General features: G+C 52.6%; 1 pseudogene across 1 annotated transcript; it reads left to right on the forward strand.

Annotated features, from left to right (window-relative positions):
* The first annotated feature begins 1,539 nt into the window (after positions 1 to 1,539).
* LOC311188048 (class I histocompatibility antigen, Gogo-C*0101/C*0102 alpha chain-like) lies at positions 1,540 to 2,725 on the forward strand (annotated as a pseudogene). Its single transcript has 2 exons — positions 1,540 to 1,875; positions 2,450 to 2,725. The product of its transcript is annotated as a class I histocompatibility antigen, Gogo-C*0101/C*0102 alpha chain-like (transcript).
* Positions 2,726 to 8,543: the final 5,818 nt, after the last annotated feature.

Genomic DNA, 8,543 nt, shown 5'->3' on the forward strand with positions numbered 1-8,543 from the left:
GTACAGGCCAGAGGTGTGGCAGGTGAGTGGATTCACCAAAGACAGAGAGTGGGGAGCAGAACAGGCAGATCTACAGAAATCCACTGCTGAGGGGAGCAGCAGGTGAGGCAGGAGAGGTCTGCAGTGCCATGTGAGTTGCTCCCTGGCCAACTTGTGCTGCTGCAGCTACAGGTCACTTCACAGTGCTGATGCTTAACCCCTTGCGCCACCAGGGAGGCCCCAGGTTATTTATATTCTAAAGTAAAGAAGCAATAACATCTTTTAAAAAGGTTTTATTCTAGTAAAGTAAATATTTAAAGCTGTAACCCACCTAACAAAATTATACATGGGATCCGTAATAATTTGTGAGACTGAACAGAGTTTCTGAAAGAAAAATGTCTGAGAATTGCGGACCCAGTCCCTGGGCCTGGACTCAGGGACACGGTGTGGCAAAGGTCTCGGAGCAGGAGAGGAGGGGGCGGCAAAGTCCCAGGTCTCGGGGTGTGGCTGTCTGGGTCTCTGTCCCCAGCGCGGGGTGCAGGGCTGGAAGGTGACTGCTGGGATTCGCCCTCTCCCCTCGGTTCCGCTTCTGGGCTCACAGCCTGGGCGGGTCCTACTTCCTGGATACTGGTGACTCACCCCAGGGCTCACTCCCCATTGCCTGGAGGTCTCCAGAGCAGCCAATCAGCAGCCCCGCGGCTCCCGTTCCAAAGCCCTCGCCCGCCCGCCGGGACTCCGTCTCCCCAGCCCGGGTGGAGGCGCGTCCTGGGGGATGGGGGGCGCAGCCCTCCTGCTCCTGCTCGCGGGGGCCGCGGCCCCGAGGGAGACCCGGGCGGGTGAGTGCGGGTCGGGAGGGGACAGGGCGCTCCCAGAGGCGGGAGCTCGGGCGTGAGCGAGGGTGGGAAAGGCGCGACCTCGCCGCCGCCCTAGTTGTCCCCCCACCTCGGCCCCGCCCCGTCCTGGCCCCTTTCCGTCCCCCGAGACCCCAGCCTCCTCTGGCCCCCGAGTCCCGGCCATTTTCGTCCCGCAGCCGCTTTTCACTCTACTCGTCTTTCACCCACTTTCTGTCTCGTGGGCGCCCCCCTAGGACTCGAGTCCCCGAAGGGGAGAAGAACAGGCCGGGTCTCCCCTCCCGCCCCCAGGCCCCCACTCCCTGAGGACTTTCTACACCGCGATGACCCGGCCCGGCCTCGGGGAGCCCCGCTTCATGGCCGTGGGCTACGTGGAGGACACGCAGTTCGGGCGGTTCGACAGCGACTCCCAGGGCCAGAGTGCGGAGCCGCGGGCGCCCTGGGCGGGGCAGGTGGGGCAGGAGGAGCAGGAGGAGCGGGACGGGAGGACGCGGATCCTAAGGGACAGCGCACTGAGGTACTGAGAGCACCTGGACGCCCTGCGCGGCCTCTACAACCAGAGCGAGACCGGTGAGCTGGCGCGGGGCCGGGCCGGGTCAGCACCCCCATCCCCACGGACGGGGGTCGCCCAGGGTCTCCCCCTCCAGGCTTCTCTGCAACCTGCCCGGGAACAGCCCGCGGGACTGTCACCCCGTTTCATTCTGTTTAGTTTATTCCTGGCGGGAGGGGGCGTGGGCGGGGAGATCCCAGGGTGACGGGGCAGGGACAGGCTCTCACACCTTCCAGAACATGTTTGGCTGCGATGTGGGGCCCGACTGGCGCCTCCTCCGCGGGTATGATCAGTTCGCCTAAGACAGCGCTGATTACCTGGCCCTGAACTAGAACCTGCGCTCCTGGACCACTGCGGACACGGCCGCTCAGATCACCCGGCGCGAGTGGGAGGCCCTGGGTGAGGCAGAGAAATTCAGGAACTATGCGGAGGGCAGGTGCTTGAGGTGGCTGCGCACATGCCTGGCGCACGGGAAGGAGACTCTGCAGTGCACGGGTAAGAGGGGCCTGGAGGCCTCCCGGTCCCCCCCTGCCTGGAGTCACTGCGGGAAATGAGTCCTCTCTCTAGTCCCGAGAGGGGGACTCCCCTGGGGTTCATGTTCTGCACGAGAGAGACTCCCAGAGACTCGGGCTTCTCCTGAAGGACAGTGAAGGGATCCCGTCTCTCCTGAGAAAGACAGACAGTCCCTGACATCACACGTCACCGGGTCCTTTTGACCACGGGCCTGTTTGAGAACCACGAGTTTCTCTCTCAGTCTTGTTTCTGGTCTGAGAACATTTTCAGTTATGTGATTCCTGCTTTTCTGTGTCATTCACCTTCCACCCAGGTCAGGAATAAAAAGTCTGTGTTCCACTCCCTCTGCTTCATCCTACCCTGGGCTTTCCTCCTCATTCCAGAACTTTCTTAGGAATAGGAGAATCGCACAGATTCCCCAGATTAGCCTGTTTTTTACAGTTTATGCTTCTTCCTGCCACACCAGTTGTCTTGTCCATTGTGAGGATGCTCTCATGAGGATTCTTCAGTGTCCATGGAGGAAACACAAAATGACTTTTCTGATTTACCACCTCAGATCCCCCAAGGACATATGTGACTCACCACCCCACCTCTGAGGATGAGGTCACCCTGAGGTGCTGGGCCCTGGGCTTCTACCCAGTGGACATCACCCTGACCTGGCAGCGAGATGGGGAGGACCTGACCCAGGAGATGGAGCTGGTGGAGACCAGGCCTGGGGGAGATGGAACCTTCCAGAAGTGGGCGGCTGTGGTGGTGCCTTCTGGAGAGGAGCAGAGATACACGTGCCACGTGCAGCATGAGGGACTGCTGGAGCCCCAAGTCCTGAGATGGGGTGAGGAGGAGGATGTGGGCACTGAGGCTGTTCTCAGGGCCATCAGGAGCCCTTCTGGAGACCTTCAGAGAGTCAGGATAAGGTCTGGGGCTCAGGGTATGATCTTCCCTTCCCTTCCAGTGCCCCCTCCTCAGTCCTCCATCCCCACCGCGGGCATCATTGCTGGCCTGGTTCTCCTTGGAGCTGTGCTCACTGGAGCTGCGGTGGCTGCAGCTGTGATGTGGAGGAGGAAGCACTCAGGTAGGGAAAGGAGTGAGGGATCTTGTCCACTGGGGCCTCCATGTCCCAGGCAGAACTTGCCCTGCCTGTTTATTGGGAAGTGCCATCCACACACATGTGTTGCCCAGAGGGCATTTGCTCCAGTCCCCCCTCACCTCCTTTCTTCTTTTTCCCCAGTCCTGACCTGGGTCTTTAGTCCCAGTTCTGGAAACTTCCCTGTGGTGCAGGATTAGAAGATTCCTTTAGGCTTCTGACCTGACTGCTCCCTGGTCTCACATGATTTTTCTACCCACAGGGAGACAAGGAGGAAGCTACACTCAGGCTCTAGGTAAGTGTAGATCAGTGGTTTGACCCTGAGCCCCTGGGGACAGTGTAAATGGACTCCATGGGGGAGTCACCCTCATCTGTCCCTCCTGTGGTGTCATCTCTTACCAGGTTCTGTTTTGTTCTCAACCAGGCAACAATAGTGCCCAGGGCTCTGATGTGTCTCTCAGCCCCTAAAGCATCTTTTAAAATGAATGTGATGAGGGCCCTCCACGGTGGCACAGTGGGTTGAACGTAGTGCTGTGAAGCTGTCCGCAGCCTCCGCAGTGCAGGTTCGATTCCCGGTCAGCCAGGAAGACTCCCACTTGGCAGGGCAGACATCTCCTCTCTCGCCCGCTGCTTCCCTCAGCAGTGCTTTCAGTCCGTCTGTCTGTTCTGCTCCCCACTCTGGTGAATCCTGATTCACCAGATCTGGTGAATCAGGTCTCTGGTGAACCCTTTCACTCTCCCGCGACTTGGGCCTGTACCCCAGCTCTTATATAAATAAAAAAATTTTAAAAAATGAATGTAATGAGGCTTCTGTTGTTCACACCCTGGACAGCACCTGGTATTGTGCAGAGTTTGCATTTTCAGTCTCTCCTAGGTGTGATGGTGTCACTGTTCTTAACTGTGATAGTGAGCATTTGTTCATATTTTCACTTTTCTATGAATACAGTTGCCGTTTGTATAGAAGTTTTGTACATTTTTACAGATGAGGTGCCATTCATTTATTACACTATTTTTGTCCTTATTAAAATTGGGTTATTTCTTTCTGATCATTGAGTTTTCGGCATTATTTGTAGATACAGTCCTTTGTCAGATTCGTGATTTGCAAATGTTTCCCCCCCAACTCTGTGACCTGAACTCCTTTACTGATGGGAAAACGAACACTATTGCCCAGACAGGAGCATGGAGATACATATATTTGGAAGAGAAAAGATAAATTGCTAGGTTTTGAGCAGATACTGGCTGATTGGGGTGTTGGGGGTGAAGGGGAATGACTTATGCGTATCCTTGAGTGTTATTTAAATGTCCTTGTATGAGCATGAAATATGCTTTCTAAAGTAAATTACACTTCATTCCTCAACTTATAAAACTCTTCACACATCATGACCAAATCACGTGTTAAGACCAGACTGACACGTGGGTTACAAGTAATGGACCTGCTCGTCATAGTTGCAAAGTCATGGTTTCCCTTTATCATGACCAAACTAGGTGTTAAGACCAGACTGACATGTGGGTTACAAGTAATAGACCTGCTCGTCATAGTTGCAAAGTCATGGTTTCCCTTGTGTCCGTTCTTGGGGTGTTGGACACATGTGTAATGTCCTGTGTCCATCATGAGAATATCATACAGAGTATTTTCACTGCCCATAGTGTCTTCTGTGCTCCAAGGAAGCAAAAGCAAAAAGAAACCAGTGGAATCACATCAGACTAAAAAGCTTCTACATAGTGAAGGAAGCTATCGTTAAAATGAAAAGACAGTATCAAATTGGAGAAACTATTTGTACATCATCAATCCAACATGGATATAATATCCAAGATCTACAAAGAACTCCAAAACAAGAAAACACCTCAAAACAGAGGAGAGGAGCTAAATAGGTACTTTTCTAAAAAAGATACACATGTGGCCAATAGATATATGGATACAAGTTTATCATCATGTGCTGTCAGAAAAATGCCAATTCAAACCACAATGAAGGCCTCCCCTGGTGGCGCAGCGGGTGAGCACTGGGCTGCGAAGCTGCCAGCAGCCTCTGCAAGCCAGTTTGATCCCCGGCCGCAGGCGAGGGTCCCACATGGTGCAACAGACCTCACCTGCCCCTCCTGCTGCTCCCCTCAGCAGTGTATTTCTTCGACAGCCTGCCTGTTCTGTTCCCTGCTCTGCTTTGGTGAATTCTCTCACCCTCCTGCGCTTCTTACTGTACCCAGTGCTTGTATAAATAAATAAATAAATCTTTAAAAAATAAATAAAACCACAGTGAGTTCCCACCTCACATCTGTGAGAATGACCCATTGAAAGGTGTGGAGAAAAAGGAACTCTGGCACATGGTGGGTGGGAATGATGTCTTGTCCTGTCAGTGGGCAGAATGAGGGGTTCCCTGGACCTTCAAAACTGCACACTCTACATGGGATCTGCCATCAGCTGCATAAAGACAAAACATACACTAAAGTGTAAGACCTTCAATAGAAAAGAACTTTAATACAATTACTATAAAATAGAGAATCAGTGTGCAATAGAGAGAGAAGAAGAGAAAGAATATAGTTAGTATAGTTCCCAAGTGAAGCACCCAAAGTTACCCGTCCCCTCATGGGTCAATGCCCAGCCAAACAGGCTGGGCCCAAAGCAGGCCCACTGGGGCCCGAACGCCTGCCACAAGGCTAAGGCACCTACTGGTAGAGACCCATGGGACAGGGGCAGGAGGGGCCAGGCAAGTCTGGAAGGAAAAGAACAAAATCTAAATCCATGACAAGATAACAGCGGTCATTGTCAGCCTCCCCATGAGTTTCTCACCCATGTTTTTAATCTCTTTCACATGTCTCTTTCCATGTCCCCAACTCCATGGCACAAGTCCAAGTGAGAAGCAAGGCGTGGTTTCTTCTTCACATGTCTCTCTGCTCCATGCACCTCCTCAGTCTCCTTTCCCCATCTTGCTCCATGTCTTCCTCCTCTTCCTTAGCTTCTCATCCCTGCTCAGCCTCACCTTTCCTTAGGCGGGGCGGTAACTTGGTACCTCTGTTTTCTATGGATAGCACATTGGTCCTGCCCCTATGGGGAAAAAAAAAAAATGAAGGTTCCTCAAAATAGACCTGTCATATGGTCAAGGATCCCATTCCATGGTATTTATCCAAAGAAGTTAAAACACTAATTCCAAGGAATATGCACCTCCTACAGTCACTGCGGCACTGTCTACCATAACCAAGCTATGGAGACAACCTAAGTGCCCAACGGCAGATGAGGGGATAAAGAACACAAGCTATACACACTATGGAATACTACTCAGCTGTGAAAAAGATGAAATATTGAATTTGCAACAACATGATAGATATGGATGGGATTATGCTAAGTGAAATAAATTTGAAGGAAAAAGTTATATACAGATGATTTCATTCATATTTGGAATATAAAGAAACAAAGTTGGGACAGATGAAACTAAACCAAAACATATTCTATATATATGACTGTAGAATTGAAGCTATGGCTGGGGGTAAGAGTAGGAAACAAAGTAGGAAGAGGGCCCGATGGAATGTAGTGAAGACTATGGGTGCCCTTAGGGTGGGTGTGATGTGGTAACAAACATCTGAAGAGATGTGACCCTTGCCTCTGAACACATGCAGTGTGTAAACCAATGCTAACCTCAACTGAATAATACAATGAGGGGGAAAAGAAAAGAAAAAGGTAAATTGTCTCCTCTATTGGTCACTGACCTCAGGACTTGGCCTTCGCCTCCTCACTGCCATGCAGGGTGAGGGGCTGGTTGCCCACAAGGGCAGAGGCAGGAGGTGCAGGGACTCCTGGGGCTGCCCAGGCACTGCTGAGTAGAGACACTGCAGAGAGGGAGGCTCTGAGGGGACCAGAGACAGAGGGTCAGAGTACCCCAGTGCTGAGTGAGGGTCTGGTTCCCAAGGAGAGGGGAATGTGCGCATGTGTGTGTGTGTGTGTGTGCGTGTGTGTGTGTGTAACAAGAATGACAGGGTACACAATATAAAATGATGGGAAGTCAATTAACATCAAGCCCCAGAATAAAGTAATTCAAATTTCACACAGTGTAAAGAGTGTCAGAACAACACCCCAATAAATACAGTTCCATGGAGAAGGAGCTTCTGAGTGGGACTGAAAAAGCATTGGACCTGCAGAAGAGAAGGAGGTTTATGGTTGGCTTGAGGTGTAAGGAGCTGGGCAGGACCCCTCCGCCTGTCCTGGCCCCTGCTAGGATGTGGTGGCATCTTCACCCCTGACAGCTCACTCATTACCCGAGTGTTAACATTATCAATGGTCCACTGCACTCCCAAGATGTCCTCCTGAAAGCATCCCCATTGCATAGTCCCAGCCTCTCTGCCTCAATCCCCACCCCCACTGCAATTCTCCAGGGTCTCACCTATAGGGGCGGAGATACACTTCAGAGCACAGGGACTGTGGCTGCCTGGGGGAGAACACAACAAAACTTGGTGAGAGATGAGACCACAAGAGAAACTGATGAGAGTGACTCTCTCATGGGCTCCATCTACACCATTCCCAGGGCTCAGGGATCCAAGCCTTGACCACACTTACTTGCAGCCTGAGTGTAGCTTCCTCCTTGTCCTCCTGTGGGAAGAAGCATCAGGTGAGACCAGGGAGTAGTCAGGTCAGAAGTCCTAAAGGAATCTTCTAATCCTGCACCACAGGGAAGTTTCCAGAACTGGGACTAAAGACCCAGGTCAGGACTGGGAAAAATGAGGAAAGGAGATGAAGGGGGACTGGACCAAATGCCCTCTGGGCAACACCCGTGTGTGTGGATGGTACTTCCCATTAACCAGGCAGGGCAAGTTCTCCCTGGGACATGAAAGTCCCCAGTGGACAAGATCCCCCACTCCCTTCCCTACCTGAGCACTTCTTCTACCCCCTCACACATGAAGCCACCTTGTGTCCAATGAGCACCTCTAAAGAAAACCGAGCTGGAAATGAGGACCACGGCAAGGATGGAGAACTGAGGAGGCGGCACTGGAAGGGAAGGGAAGATCAGACCCTGAGCCTGAGGCCTCGGTCTGACTCTCTGAAGGTCTCCAGAAGGGCTTCTGATGGCCCCGAGTCAGCCTCTGTGCCCACATTTCCCTCCTTATCCCATCTCAGGACTAGGGGTGCTATCAACCCCTCATGCTGCACATGGCATGTGTATCTCTGCTCCTCTCCAGAAGGCACCTCCACAGCTGCCCACTTCTGGAAGTTTCCAGTCCCCACTGCCCCCCCATCTGGTGTTCACCAGCTCTCTGTCCTGGGTCAGGTCCTCCCCAACTCGCTGCCAGGTCAGGGTGAGGTCATCAGGGTAGAAGCCCAAGGCCCAGCACCTCAGGGTGACCTCATGCTCAGAGATGGGGTGATGGGTCACATATGGCGATTGGGGGGCCTGAGTAGGAAGAAATGGAAATTTAATGCTTTTTGTTTCCTCCATGGACACTGAAGCAGCCTCATGTGACCATCCTCCAGTGGAGAGAACAGTGTAGATGGAGGGAGGGGCACAAACCCCAGAAACCAGCCTGGTCTGGGAGTCCGGGATAGCAGGTGAGAGCCCAGGGTGGGATGCAGGTCTCTGAGCAT

This window comes from Talpa europaea (genome assembly GCF_964194135.1).
Source record: "Talpa europaea genome assembly, contig: HAP1_SCAFFOLD_138, whole genome shotgun sequence".
Taxonomy (NCBI): Eukaryota; Metazoa; Chordata; class Mammalia; order Eulipotyphla; family Talpidae; genus Talpa; species Talpa europaea.